We start from the raw sequence: 16,515 nt of genomic DNA on the forward strand, positions 1-16,515 counted from the left end.
AATTATGGATTTGAGAACCAAGCGAAAGAGCTAACTTATAAGCAACCGAGCCCACCTTTTCAATGATTTGATACGGACCAAAATAACGTGCGGCAAGCTTATGGAGCCACGAAAGACCACTGATGTTTGTCGATACGGCTGTAACTTTAAATACACATAATCCCCCACTTGGAAATTTACTTCTCGTTGATTCTGGTCCGCTTGAGATTTCATACGGTCCCGAGGAAAAGATTCTGCCGTAACTCACGCAAAATAGAATCCATGTCTCGCAGGTATTCATCCACTGCTTGGACCCGTGAAGTACCGGGTGCATATGCTAATAAGCTCGGGGGCGGAATGCCATAGACAGCTTCAAAGGGCGATAGTTTGGTGGAAGAATGAGTGGCTGTATTATAGCTGAACTCACCCCAGGGATCCATTCCAGCCACTTGCACGGCTGATCACCTGCAAAACAGCGTAGATACTGTTCCAAGGTGCGATTGACCACCTCGGTTTGGCCATCAGATTGTGGGTGATAACTAGAACTCATGCATAACTTGGTCCCTTGTAGTTGAAACAGAGTACGCCAAAACAAACTGATAAATACCTTATCTCGGTCACTAATAATCGAAGTGGGAATAGCATGTAGGCAAACCACATTGTTGACAAATGCCTTGGCTACAATTACAGCAGTAAAAGGGTACTTTAAGGGCACAAAGTGGGCATACTTCGTTAACCGATCCACGACCACCATGATGACAGTATACCCATTAGAAGATGGTAACCCTTCTATGAAATCCATTGAAACGTCAGTCCACATCTGTTTTGGAATGCGTAGCGACTATAATAGTCCAGCGGGCCTCATATTGCCTGTTTTATATCGCTGGCAGATGTCGCAATGTTGCAAGAATTCTTTCACCGTCCGCCTCATGTTGGGCCATAAAAAACTATGCTTGATGCGGGCAAGAGTTTTATGGTAACCAAAATGCCCACCTACAGGGGATGCATGGCAGTCAGAGATTATCTTAGGAATCAGTGATGAAGTAGAACTTAAGTAGACTATCACGTTTGAACCAAACTCCATCTCTCTATAGCAGCTGGTTAAACTGAGATGAGCTCCTCCAAGATAGGTCTCCATAAAATGTGCCCTGCTACACCTCCCGTTGAAGAACTGGCCACCAATTTGCATGGGGTAACAAAATTGCTAAAAACTCCACCATTCGAGATAATGAATTTGCACCCTGATTCTCAGGCCCCTTTTTATATTCAATTTCATAATCATACCCGAGGATCTTAGGTAGCCATCGTGTTTGTGCTGGTGTTGTGATCCGTTGTTCCAACAGATATTTGAGACTTTTTTGGTTAGTTCGAATTGTAAATGGTTTCCCGAGTAAATACGGTCGCCATTTTCATATTGATTTAACGATAGCAAGCATTTCTTTCTCATATGTAGACAACGCCAAAGCAGAACCTTTTAAGGCCTCACTAAAATAAGCTATTGCATGTTTTGTTGAGAGAGGATGGCTCCAATTCCGATCCCACTTGCATCACACTCGATCACAAAGCGTTGGGAAAAATTCGGTAGGCGCAAAACAGGTGGAGAAGTCAACGTGGTTTTTAATTGATTAAAAGCCACTACTGCATCCTCATTCCAATGGAAGCCATCTTTAGTTAAGAGCTTGGTCAAAGGAGCTGCTATACACCCAAAATTGCGAATAAACTTCCAGTAATATCCAGCCAAACCAAGAAATCCACAGACCCCCTTTGTCGTCGTTGATGTAGATCAATGATTGTTTGTATTTTAGCAGGATCAACAGCCACACCCTTTTCAAAGATGATATGACCCAAATACTCAACCTGCAAAACTCCAAATTGACACTTTGACTCTTTGGCAAACAAGCTGTTAGTTGATAAAATTTTTAAAACTTGATGAAGATGCGAGAGGTGATCTTATCAAGTTCTAGAATCCACCAATATGTCGTAAAACAAAAACAAGTATGAACCTCCGAAGATATGGACGAAAAAGATCATTCATGAGACTCTAAAAAGTTGCAGAAGTGTTGGTGAGTCCGAATGGCATCACAAGAAACTCGTAATGTCCCTCGTGTGTACGAAGGGCTGTCTTTGGAACATCCGCCTCCTTCACACAGATTTGGTGGTAACCTGCTCGTAAGTCCAACTTGGAGAAGAATTTGGTGCCATGGAGTTCATCCAAGAGTTCATCTATGACTGGGATTGGATATTTATCTTTGACTGTGATAGTGTTAAGTGCTTTGTAATCCACGCAAAATCGCCAAGATCCATCCGCTTTCTTAACTAATAGAACTGGAGATGAAAAAGGACTGCTGCTAGGTCAAATAAATCTTGCTTGTAGGAGCTCTTTAACCATTTTTTCGATTTCATTTTTTTGGTAGTAGGGATATTGGTATGGCCTTACACTCACTAGTTTTGTATTTGGCTCTAAGGGAATTTGATGATCATGTGTCCGTTTTGGTGGTAAGCCATAAGGCAGTTGAAATACATTACGAAATTCATTTAGGAGGCATAAGAGGTCATGTGGATATTCATTCAATTCTTTACTGTTGTTAGCAGGAATAATTTGAAAGAAAAAACCGGTGCCCTGTAAATTGAGAAACTCTTTACCAGTGAGAACCGCCATGCCTGCTCGTTCCATTCCTTGGAAGGTATGGATGCCTTCTCCCTTTCTGAAGGTTATTGTCAATTTCTTGTAGTCCGTCTCGATAGGCCCAAGAGTTTCAAGCCATTGAACGCCCAACACCAATTGACATGCTGCAACTGGTAGGATGTAATAATCTGTGGTGATATAATGACCTTGAACTGTGAGAGTGAGTCCCTGGCATTATCCTACACACTCTATCTGTTCTCGGTTTGCAACCATGACCTGAAGCTTTTTGTCACAAACCACTGGTAACCCAAACTTGGAGACAATAGCTTGATCAATGAAATTATGAGTACTCCCACCATCTATTAAAACCGTAACATCCGTAATCTTCAGTTTGCTTTGGACACGAATGGTTTGAGGATGTGTTGTACCTGCAATAGCATGAAAAGAGACTTCTGCTATAACTTCATAATTCTCTGGTACATGTTGAGCCTCTTCATCATTAGTATAGTTAAATTGGGGAGAATCTTCTATCATAAATAGTTGTGGCCTCTCACAACGATGGCCTGGCACGAATTTCTCATTACAATAGTAGCATAATCCCTTCTCTTTGTGTTCGCGTGCCTCTCGGTTGGTGATCCATCGAAAGGAAATTGGTGTATTATTACAGTTCTGGTTTATTTTTTGGACGGGCGGAGGTCCTAGCATGCTAACTATTGTATTTGGCATCGTCCTAAATGTCACTGAGGTTGCTTGGAAAGGATAGGACATGCGAGCCTTTCTTTGCAGTAAGTTTCGTTCTTCGACGAGCCGAGCCACTCCTATGGCGTCTGCCAAGGTTCGAGGTTGTTTGATCTTAACGTCTAAGCGAAGGTCATCTCAGAGTCCTGCAATAAAACAGCCAACAAGAAAATGTTGAGGTAAGACATCAATCTGATAGGAGAGCTTTTCAAAGGTTTCTTGTTAGGCTGCTGCGTTGTAGTCTGTTTGAGGCAAGACAAAGCTTCGGACGGGTCCTCGTAGTCGGTAGGGCCGAAACGGAGCAAGACTGCCTTGGTGAACTCCTCCCAATTTAAAGGTCAACAAAACTTCATTAACCATCTCTGCCATTGTAAGGTAATTCCCTCTAAATGGAAAGAGGCTAGTTGAACTTGTTGATCAGGGGCAATATCTTTGAAGTCAAAGTATTGTTCTGCGCTGTAGATCTAGCCACTTGAGTCTTCACTGTTAAACTTTGGAAACGACAATTTTATATGGTGCTGGGGTCTGTCAGTAGGTGGACCATGGAGAGAAGGGCTTGGTTGGTTTCGGTTGTATGAGGATTCTGCAGGGGCAAAGGGATTGGTTTCAGTATTGATAGTGTTGGAGCTGCGTGATATTCGAAGGGCTTGAAGCTCTATCAAGACCATTTGCAAGGTGGCATTAACTTGATCAAAGCTTGATCCATGGCGGGCTAGAATTTCACTAACTTCGTTGCGAAATTCAGCATTAGTTTTGTCGCGAGTATCCATAATCAAACCTGCTCTGATACCACTGATATGTTTAATTTGTAGTTAGCAAGTGAGCTAGAGTTGAAGAAGAAAGACGAGAGGAAGTGTTGCCAAAAGCTTAAACTTATTATATCCTTATTCCATTAGCTACACATTACATCTATAGTCTCTGAACTAAATGTTGAGTGTTAGAAAATGCATATTTATAAAGGAGAAAATCGTCATTTTACATTTCAAGTCTTATTAACAACCCTTACTTTTATGTATTTAAGCTTCTTGTAATTTAATTATGTGTGTTTTGTTTTAATTAAGTATTTTATGTATTTTATGGGCATCATAGTCATTTTACAATGAACGAGAGATCAGACGGCAAAACGGACATTAATTTTGAACTCAGGACGGTCGAAAACCTTAGGATCAGTATAAAAGGAAAAATGACACTGTTCATATGTACGATACTATTCACGTGCACGGTACTGTCTACGTTACTGTTCACATAGACGGATGATGATATGGTATTGACCGATGATGTGGCATTGACTGATGAGGTGTCACGATCCTGTTGGACTAAAATTTTTATGTACTGTTGATGGTGATGTGGCAGCATATCAGTGGACCAAAAATATCGCGTACGGTACATGCATCACACAGGATTATTTTCAACCAAACCGCGTCACTGTTCACCCGGGTCAAACCGTGTTACTGTTCATCCACGTGGTCAAACCGTGTACTGTTGACTGATGATGTGACGCAATCCTGAGCGTCCAAACTGTTTTTAATCCGATGGCCATGATTTACTCCATGTATCTATAAAAAGGGGCCTCCCCCCCCTAATTTGATATTTCTGAATCCATTTTTGGGATCCATTTTCTGTAATTCCTTCTCCATCTTGTATTTTTTACGTATTTTAATAAATTCTCATTTTGCCCCTAGTTCAATTATGAGTGGCTAATTTTCCTTCAAGCTTGGGTTGAAGGTGAAGTCTCAACATGTGTCATGGGCTTTATTTGGTAAATTTATTTTCTCTTCCCCTCTAGTTTTTGTGGATTTTTTGACTTCTCGTCGACAAATAATAATAATCTTGTCTAAATACCGCCTTAGTTACACCGGCTCTCTAGTACAAGATTATTATTATTTGGCACGATAAGCCCTTAGCACCATATTGATTAGAGTGTGGTTCATGAGGTGTGGATTCCCCCTCATGATTTAATTCGTATTAATAAGGAATATTTAGCCCATGATGCATGTTGATACGGATCCAAATACCCAAGTACGTCATTTTAATAAAATTCTCTTCAATTTATTCTCGCCATTTTAATTTAAGTTTTAGCATATTCCAAATCATTTCCACCACAAATCTAATCACCCATTTACTTAATTCTACACACAATTAAAATCCACCTCCTCGTGGGATCGACACTCGTTACCATTGATCTATATTACAATAGATTCGTGCACTTGCGAGTTCAATAAAATTTGCACAACACTAAACACCTAACCTAGAAGATAGAATAATAGTAGCAGATAATCTAGAAAATAACAAACTGGTGTCGAAAAATCAGCACTCATGATTATTCAACGGAAACCACTAAGGTCTAGCAAACTTGCCCAAGTCTTGATGATGACCAAATCTTCCACTCACCCTCTCCCGCTTAAAAGTTGAAGACGTGCATGCAATCCCATGAATTTCCATACGTCCCATGCATTTCCATACGTGGTCTGAAGGCATGGCTGCAATCCCATGCACACGAGCACATATCAGCATTCTATTTATTTAAATCTGAATAATGCAATTAGTCTCTTCTCGGGCTTGATTTTTCTGTTTAAATTGATTTAGCAATCTTCATAAAATTAAAACGAGTAGAAGACTGATAATCGTTTATGCTGAGTTTTGGCCATGAGATTTTTTTTTTTAATTGTTGGTTCTAAAAGGTAATTTTATCAATGGATATATTGGTAATAAAAAATTTTAGAATATTATGTGTGTAGAGTGTAGGGGTGGGCATTTTACCTGATCCGACTCGATAAATTTCGGGTTCGGGTCGGATTAGGTCGGGATTGAAACTCGATTGGATTGAAATTTAACAACTCGATCGGGTTGTGATTGGTTCGGGTCAAACCCGACCTGATCCGAATACCCGATCGGGTTCCCAAAACAAAAAAAAAAAAAACCTAAGCTAACACTGCACACAACACACAACACACAACCACACACGCATACACTGCTGCACAGCACACACGCACGTCACAAGCTGCACAACACACAGCCACACACACATACGCTGCTCGGTTGCTGCACACACACAACACAAGTCACAAGCTGCACACTTGCACAGCAGTTCAACACACACAGAACAAAACAGAAGTCACACTTGCACAGCACGTTCAGTGAACACACACGAGCTGCACAGCAGAACACACACACACTTCACTCGCAAACCTAACACACACACACATGCTGTCAGCCACAACTAAACAAACACAAACAAGTGAACAACTGAACAAGGTAGCCGCAACCCGCAACCGCAAGTCTGCAACCAACCACCACAAGACGTGATCTGTTGCTACCAACTACTGAAATCATGATCTGTTGCTGCCAAGTGAAGTCGCGACCAGTCGTGAGCCGTGAGCCGTCCGCATCTCCGCGATCTGCTGCTGCCAACTCCCAAGTGAAGCCGCGATCTGTTGCCAAGTGAAATCCCGTCCGTCCAGCCATGAGCCGTGGCCACCGATCTGCTGCTTGAAGGCCGAATCCTCTCCACCCAAACCCGATTTTGAAGCTTTCCAATTTCGACCTTCCACTTTCAAGTTTCAAGCTTCAACTTTTTTCAAGTTTCCCAAGTCGTTTCAGTTTTCAGTTCACGGCATATATACAGTTATACACTAGATAATTAATTATTTATATATGCTAAATAATTTATTATGTAATTCAGTAATTGGTTATTATTTAATTGTTGTAATTAACTAATTATGTATTTATAAATATTAGTAATAAAATCAAGGAAATTTTGTTAATTATTGAGCTCATCAGAATTTTTTTTTATATATAAAAAGGAATTGTTGATTGGTGGGTTTTGTTTTTTATTTTATTGATTATTAATTTGTTATCGTTTGCTCTCTTTAGCGAATAGACTATAACAATCAAGCATAAATGACATATGAAAATGGTGTTAGCCAGCGAATAACAAAAATGTTGTTAATTATTAATAATTGAAATAATATTAATTAATAATTGTTAATAATAGTTAATAATTGATTTTTTATGAATAAATTAGCACATTAGGTAGATTAAATATTAAAATTAAGTATTATGTTGTATATATTTTATAATTATAATGTGTTATGTAATTATGTGTACTTGTGCAGTAGCTTCAAGCTTTCAACCCTAAAAAAATTAATAAATTCAATTAATATTTTATTGTATGTTAATCATCCGTTAAGTTGTTAAATTAAAGGATTTAATTTATAATAAGAAATAAGATATAGATAGACAAATAATATCATATTATTATGGGGAATGGACAATTGGATATTAGAAATTAATTAATTAATCATGAATTTCTTATTTTTTTTATAGAGCATGAACAACTTGAATTGAAATTACTAATTTTTGTTTATGGATTATGTTAATAATATTTATGTGTTTTGATTCTTGAATTAATGATTATTAATTGTTATTTTGAATATTCAGATGCTTGGACACTAAAGATCGAATTCAATGAGTGACGATGAAGACCAAAGTGTACAAATGAAAGGAACCCATAGAGGAAAGGAAAAGGCGAAGCGGAAAAGACCACCAATGAACAAAAGATCGACAGTATGGAATCATTTCACTTTACTCGAAGATAATCCAAACAAATGTATGTGCAACTATTATGGTAAGCAATATCAATGTCATTCAACGCTTGATGGGATTACAAATATGACAAGGCATATAAAGACATGTGAATCATACAAGACATATTGGGCACAACAAAGTGGAAGTCAACAAAATTTGACATCCGAGGGCGGCGAAGAAAATGCAAGTAATTTGGTTTTGGGTAAAGGATGGAGTCAAGACGCGTGTCGAAGGGCAGTAACTAAAATGATTATTATGGGTGAGTTGCCGCTCAGTTTTGTAGACAACAAAGGATTTAGGCATTTCTGCAGTGTAGCTATCCCTTAGTTTGTTATGCCATCTCGAAGAACAATTGGTAGAGATGTTATGGAGTTATTTTGGAGGAAAATGCAATGTTGAAGAGTTTGATTTGCAACAACAAGCAGCGAGTGTCTCTTACAATTGATTTATGGACTTCTGTTCAAAACATGAGCTACATGGTGATTACAGCTCATTTTATTGATAATGATTGGTGTTTGAATAAGAGGATTATTAGTTTTAGGGCAATCGAAGATCATAGAGGGAAGTCGATTGGTAAAAAGATTGTGGCTTGCTTACAAGATTGGGGGATAGAGAGGTTGTTTGCAATAACTGTTGATAATGCCACTGCTAATGATATTGTTGTTGGTTATGTCACTATGCAGTTGCTTAATTGGAGGAATAATGATGCACTTGTGTTGGCAGGACAATATATGCATGTGTGTTGCTGTGCACATATTTTGAATTTGATTGTTGTTTCAGGATTGGGAGAGTTGCATGCTAGTGTTACCGTTATTCGAAATGCGGTGAAGTACGTGAGATCCTCCAGCATGAGGTTGCGGACATTTAAACAATGTGCTGAGGAAGTGAATTGTCCAAAAGGAATTGTTGTTTTGGATTGTCCTACCAGGTGGAATTCCACTTATTTGATGTTGATGACTGCGCTGAAATTTCAAACGGCATTTGATAGAATGGCAGAAGTGGATAAACCTTATGAGGCATACTTTGCTGAGAAAGAAAATAATGTTAGAAGGGTGGGCCCACCTGGACCGGATGACTGGGAGAGTGCTGAACGAATTGTGAAGTTTTTGAAGGTATTTTATGATGCCACATTATTGTTTTCTACCTCTTTGAGTGTGACTTCTAATCTTTGTTATGATACTATTGGCTTAATTGAGAGTTCATTGACTGCACTGCATGAAAGTACAGATCCTTGGGTGTCCTCTATGGCTTATAGTATGAGGGAAAAATTTGACAAGTATTGGGAGTCCACAGGAAAAATAAACAAAATGTTGATTATTGCCTCTATTCTTGATCCACGAGCGAAAATGGATTCTGCTAAACATATTTTTGAGATCATTTTTGGCAATGATAGTTTGATGGTTAAACAAATGACCAAAGCAGTGAAGGACTTGTTGAATGAGTTTTATGATGCATATAGTGCATTCTCCGCTAGTTCCACACCATCGATGTATGGTGAGAGTGGTCTTAGTGGCAGCTATGGAGGTACAAGTTCTTCTCAACGTTTTACAACTGAGGCTAATTTGGTGGATGTTGCTGGTGGTGAATGTGATGACGCTTTTCAAGTATCTCACCATTTCCTTGGATATGCCAGGAAGGTTTCTGTTCAGAATGAGAGTAGAAGAGTAGTATCTGAGGTGGAAAGGTACTTGAAAGACCCAGTTGAAGATCCCAGCAATCTTAAACTTAATGTTTTGCTTTGGTGGATGGTGAATGGATCGAGGTATCCAATTCTTGAGAAAATTGCAAGAGATGTTCTTGCTGTTCCTGTTTCCACAGTGGCATCTGAGTCTGCCTTTAGCACCGGGCGGCGTATTATTGATGAGCATAGGAGTTCTTTAACTCCGGTTATGGTTGAGGCATTGATATGCACTGAAAATTAGTTGCAGTCTAAATTTTTTGCCAATCCCGTCTACAACCTCCAAAAAGATATCAATGAGCAAATGTTTCATATGGAATTACAAGAAGGTAATGTTTTTAATTTTTTATCATACATTAAATACACAATATATTTAAAATGCATTATAACTTTATATAGAACATCTACATGCAGTCATGTACTTGAGTTATTAATTTTTTTTTGATTTTATAGAGCTTATAAGATCACAAGCTTCGACAGTGGAAGCGGTGAGCGCCGACATTGGTGTTATAGATGTTTGAAAGGTAACTTTTAATATATATTATTATTCATAATTTGATATTATAGTACTATTAGTATTTAGTTGTAATTTAAGCTATAATTATAGTTGTTATAGTTTTAAATTTTAAGTCTAATTTGTAATTGTTTTAGTTAGACAAGTTTGTTGATAGAATGTTATTATTGTCTAGTATTATTATTAACTTGATTTGGTGATAAATGCCATAAAATAAGCATGATATAATAGAAATATATAAATATATAATCAAGTGTGTATTGAAAAATTTGGTAAACATATATATTTATTTGTAATTATAAATTTATAATGATATAATAGAAATTAGAAAGATTGTAACACCCCTTTAACTTAATTAAAGATATGAATTGGATTTATTTATTTGTGTTTGTATTTGATGTGTAACCTTATGAATTTGGTTTATTTGCTCAATTTTTTATTTGAATTTAGAACTTGTCAAAGACTCAAAGTGCTTGCATGGAGCCATGGAGGAACCATGGTGGAGGAACCAAGAAAGCTTATTTAGTTTTAATGTTTGAACTTTGAACTTTGTGATTTATGTTTCTAAACAATTTAATTTTGTGACTTTGTGAGTTTGTGTTTCAAACTTTTAAAGACTAATATTTGGAAATTGTACTTTGAACTTTGTAAGTTTGTATTAATTTTAACTTTTATTAAGTTTGTATTAATTTTAACTTTTATTAAGTTTGGAACTTTGGATTTTGTTGGTTGAGCAAATAATAGTCCTAATTCTATTTCTACCCTCCAAGCCAATAGGCAAATAATCCTATTATAGCATTTTAACTTTATTCATTTGATTTAATAACATTTTATTTTCTTTTTTTAGTTGAAAATTAGTAAAAATGACTACAATCTAGAAAAATGTCTTAAAACTTTCATAAAAACTACAATAATAGGAAAAAAAAAGAGCTCAAAATTGCATTAACCGAATTTGACCCGAACTGACCTGAATTGACCCGACCCGAATTGACCCGATTTCAACCGACTCGAACTGACCCAATTTGACCCGATTTAACCCGAACTGACCTGAACTCAATCCTACTCATTTTAAATCCAACCCGATCCAACCCGAACATAACCCGAATTATTGACCCGACCCGAACCGACCCGAACTAAGTTCGGGTTGGATCTTTAATTCAGGTTATGTTCGGATTGGTTCTTGTCTAACCCGAACAACCTGAAACCTGATCGGGTTGACCCGAACCCAATTTTGCCCACCCCTACTGTAGAGTGTACTTTCATGAATTTAAATAGTCCCACCCTTAAAAAAATAAAATATCATAATAACTTTTTATTGACACGTATTAACTTTTTGAGTGGGATTATTAGCACCCTTCTATAGTTCTTATAAAAGTGCTCTATCATATTACAATTACATTAAAAGATCAAATAAATCTAATTAAACCCCTATGTTTTCTCTCTCTATAAATTTCTTTCTCGAACTCTTTACACTTACAAAATCACAATAGCGGCAGCTTCTAATTTTTTTTCCTCACAAACACTTTGCATTCTCTATTTTACTAATGTATTCTTACTCTTATAAGTTTCCTCATCCATTTTCAATTTCATGAATAAACTAAAAAGAATTTCTTTTTTATCATTTTCTTGCATATCAATTTGAAAAAAAAAAAAACAAAGAGTAACAGATTAGCTATTTAAATCCATGATTAATTAACTCAAAGATTTAAGGAACCTTTGAATTAAGATAAAATGAAAGGTTGAGATCTAATGGATTAAATGACATTAATGGTAAAGCAGCCATTTTATAACTTTTTTTTTCTCTCCTATCGTGAAAGAGCATTAATTTTATGAACTTTTTTTCTAACTCCTGCGATTTTATTCTCTATTTTCTTTCTCCTCTCATTGTCATCCCTTTTTTCCTCCAGCCTATAGTTTTTCCCCATAAAAAAATAAGGATAAAACATTTAAAGAAATTTTGTAGAAAAAAAGAATTCTTAAAAAAAAATTCATTGAATTAAGCATATATAGCTTCGGGTTTATATTATAAACACAAACTGTACTAAAGACTAACTGAAAAATATTACTCAATTAATTATGATTACTGGTTAATTCAAAGATGAAACCACATAATTCAACCATCAATTAGATGTTGTATTTTTTTTTTATCTTAATATGCTTTATGAAATACAAAACCCAAGAGGAGGGTGGATTGGGATTCTAAAAATTATTTGATTCTAAGACAAATTATCATGCAAATCTAGAATGAATTTAAAGCAATAACAATTAAGTTGATCACAATATAAAAAGATAAGGGAAGAGAAATTCAAATACAGAGATTTTTACGTGGTTCGGCCAACCTCGCCTACGTCCACGCCTCTAAGCTTTCCGGACTTGAGGATTCCACTAAGTAAGCCTCCAAGGCTTTAAATGCTTACACTTGACTTCCAATGTGTCAATAACCTTTACAACAAGAGATTATCCCAATCTCTTTAACCCAAGTGTATCCCAACACTTACAATCACTCAAAACTAAAGATTTTAAATTTGTTTTGCCTCTTACAATATATAAGATTACACAATAATGCCCAATATGTGAATAGATGAAGCAAGAATGTGTTCTAAACTCTATGAAGATTGTATTCTCGAATATAAGCTCAATAGTCGTGTTGTGATCAATCTTCTTTGAATTTGAATGAGCTTATTTATATTTGGAGCTGAAAAACTAGCCATTACAAACTGTTAGCCCGAAAACAGTTCACCGTTAACCATTAACGGTTAACCGTTTAGGCTGGTCAAAAGTTACCGTTGGGCTAAAATTCAAATAAACGGTTTTCCATTTCATGATTACCCTTTCGCCGTTAAATTCCAGAGACCTGCAAGATTAACATCAGTTATCCGTTTACATTAAACGATTAAGGATTTGCATGAAGTGACTTCTCTAGATATTATCGGTTAACCGTTTGTAATAAACGGTTCGCCGTTTGTTTCCAGTATCCTGCAAAGCAATTTAGCCTTATCCGATTTTGTTAAACAGTGCCAGAGGAGTACAACCTTCAATTCTGGATGTTATCGGTTAACCGTTTCTATAAACGGTTCACCGTTAAATTCCAGTAGCCTTCCCATCTTTTATGTTTTCCATTTTTTATAATCGGTTAGAGCTTAGGCAATATGTTGCTCTCTGGTATTAATCGGTTAACCGTTTAAAATAAAACGGTTCACTGTTTATTTTCATAATCATATTTTAAACTAGATTTTGCAGAGAATCTTTTTCTAATTTGAAAGTCCATCTTTTATGAATATGAATGGAATGATTATTAAGGCTTTCGTTTATTAAGGAATAGCTCCACCATTTTTATCAAAAACCATTTAAAGTTTGTTATCATCAAAATCAATATTATTAACATATTCATGATAACAATCTCCCCCTTTTTGATGATGACAAATTTCATTCAATATTTAGCTCCCCTTAATATGTGCTCCCCCTAAATGTATGGCCAAATTAAGAAATGTCCAATAAAAAGATTTTTGCTCAAGAAAACATTTTTAAATTCATTCTAAATCTCCCCATAAATATCTCCCCCTTCATCATCAAAAAGAAAAGAGAGAAAGGAAAAACGCAAATCTGTTAAAGAAGTTACCCAGTTTTGGCGAACGAAAATTTTGGCAGAGTTTCCCCTTAAAAATGAGCAAAACCACTAATACAAAATGAGATTAAAACACTTCCAAAATATATTAACAACAACTCCATCTTTCAACAAACCAACAATGCCATGAACAAACAAACCAACACTTCAATATCCAATAAACCAACAATTTCATCAACTAATTACCAAGTCATCCAACATCAAGAACATCACAAAAATATGTCATCAAAATCCAGAAAGAGCATACAGAGGTAACAGTGTATATAAAAATACAAATGGCAACATGCAAACAACCAAAATATGAAATGTATGTGCGAAAATAGAACTCAGAAACTATGGAGGTGGAGAAGATGTGCTCCCCGGATCATAGCCGAAATAGCAGAGAAAAGTGCACTGTCCAGCGATAAGCTCAAGCTGCTGATCAATGCTCTGCTGCTGAAAGGTCTGAAAGTCAGAACGTAGCTATTGGTGGTCACAGGAAACAGTGTCCAACCGATCAAGAATCAGTTGTTGGAGCTCCGAAATCCGGTGAACATCAGCAATCAACTGCTGCACAACTTCTGATGCAGGGGGTTGAACTGGAGCTGGAGGCGGCGTAGAGGCAGATGGCTGCTCAGGAACAGCAGATGGCTCAGGAGCAGGAGGCGGCTCGGAAGAGGAGGGAATGTTAGCATCCATTGTACGCTCCTCAGAATCAGAGTCAGCTGGAGGCTGAGGGACAAAACGGCGACGCAGAGGATGAGGATGAGCTCCTAATCTAAAGTCAGGAAGCTTATCGGGAGGATAGATATCGTTGAGCATCCGATCGTCCTCTGGAGCAATCAAGGTATCCCGATTTTTGGAGTTGCTTGTCTTTATCCACTCTCCATTCTTCCTAGAAAAATCGATACTAGTCTTGACCTCAGGACCAATCCATCTAGTCTCCATATGACCGGTATCAAGAAGAGGCACCTCAAAGTGTCGCAGTATCTTAGTAATGATACTGCCATAAGGAAGCAAGCGGTGGTTAACCGTAGGAGTACTCAACATGTGTCGCATAATAACATACCCGAGGTTAATGGGACGGTCTGAAATTAGGCTATCTAGTAGGCCAACGTCCAACCTCGTAACCTCATCCGAGTGACCCTTCCTAGGTGTCACTATGTGCTGTAAAATAGTGTGAAGAATACGAACTTGGAGAGGTAAAAGTTGAGACCGAAAAGGAAGCAAGCAAATCTCATCAGACAAGTCTCGACGACGACATATATTACGGACTCCATCAGTATGACAAAAACTGTCAAAGAAAAGGGCTTTCCTAGAAGTGTAAATATCATACCCCTCACTAGAGATACCAAGAAAGTCAGCTAGGTCCGCATCATCAAACTCTATAAGCACACCACCGACTTGAGTAACTATCCTATTTAGGCGAGTTGCGGAGATTTCCATGTTCGAATAAAAAACTTGCACTAAATTGGGATAAACTCGATCATCAAAGTCAATGGCAGACTCCCAAGGCTGAAGCATATCTCGAATGCTTCTACCACATACAACTAAGTTACTGAAATCATCAATTTCAACATAGAAGGAGTCAAGTACCTTTCGACCATCGAAGCGATCCTCGAACCGCTTGGCCAAGGAAGGCATGGGGAAATGAATTCGTGCAAATTGAGAGACTTTCCGTGGTGGTATAGGATTCCTTGGAGGCACAGATTTTCGCTTGAGATTTCTCCGAGGGAGTGCAGCCATGGATAAGCACAACGGAGTGTGAAAAATGCGGGAGAGATGTGATGAGAAGAAAATGAATCGATGATTTGCTTAGGAATGAGTAGAGGATGTGATTTTGAGGCTCAATTTGGTTGAAGAAGGGGAAGAATCGGATTAAAAATGAAGAACCCCGACCCGCGGCAATTAGGGTTTAGATTTGGGATTTTTCAATTTTGGGCTTGATTTGAAGTTTTGAATCGGTGAAAGTGTTCTAAAGGTGATAAGAAATGATGTTGTAGGTTTGATTTGGCAAGAAAAGCATGAAAAATGAGGATTTGAGGGCAGAGGAACCTTCGGCTGCGCAACAATGGCCGAAACGGTGAAATGGTAACTGGAGAAGGAGAAGAAAAGACCTTTGAACAATTTTATAATCGCGAAAACGGTTAACCAGTTGCATCAAACGGTGAAAGAGTAAAAAGACAGAGATAAAATCTCGTTTCTGGAATAAAACGGTTCACCGTTTATTGAAAATAGTTATCCGTTTATTTTATCTATAATTTCGCACATTTGATTTAATTTTTGGCCAGCAAATAATACATTCCAAGATCATGTAACTGATCTAAAAATGTTTTATGAGCCATTTTAATGCATGATTCATGAACATGTATTCAAGCAATTAATTCATATAATCAATCAAGAATTAACAAAGCAAATACATCATTTGACTATCAAGCTCAAGCATTTCATAAATATTAAATCACAAATAAGTCACTCAATTCAGTACACTCAATAGCATGAATAGAGACGTTAATGCGAAAATTTCATCATCCTAAGTTCATGCCGAATTTTTGAAAATTGTTCTTCGCAAAGTGGTTTAGTAAAAATATCGACAAGTTATTTTTCTGTAGAAATAAACTCTAATGCAATATCTCCCTTTTGAACATGATCTCTTAAGAAATAATGTCTAATTTCTATATACTTGGTTCTAGAGTGTTGAATGAGATTCTTTGAAAGATTTATAGCACTAGTATTATCACACTTAATAGGAATTTGTTCAAGATTAATGCCATAATCTCTGAGTATTT

This window comes from Citrus clementina, unplaced genomic scaffold (assembly GCF_000493195.1).
Source record: "Citrus clementina cultivar Clemenules unplaced genomic scaffold, Citrus_clementina_v1.0 scaffold_3, whole genome shotgun sequence".
In the NCBI taxonomy this organism is placed as follows: Eukaryota; Viridiplantae; Streptophyta; class Magnoliopsida; order Sapindales; family Rutaceae; genus Citrus; species Citrus x clementina.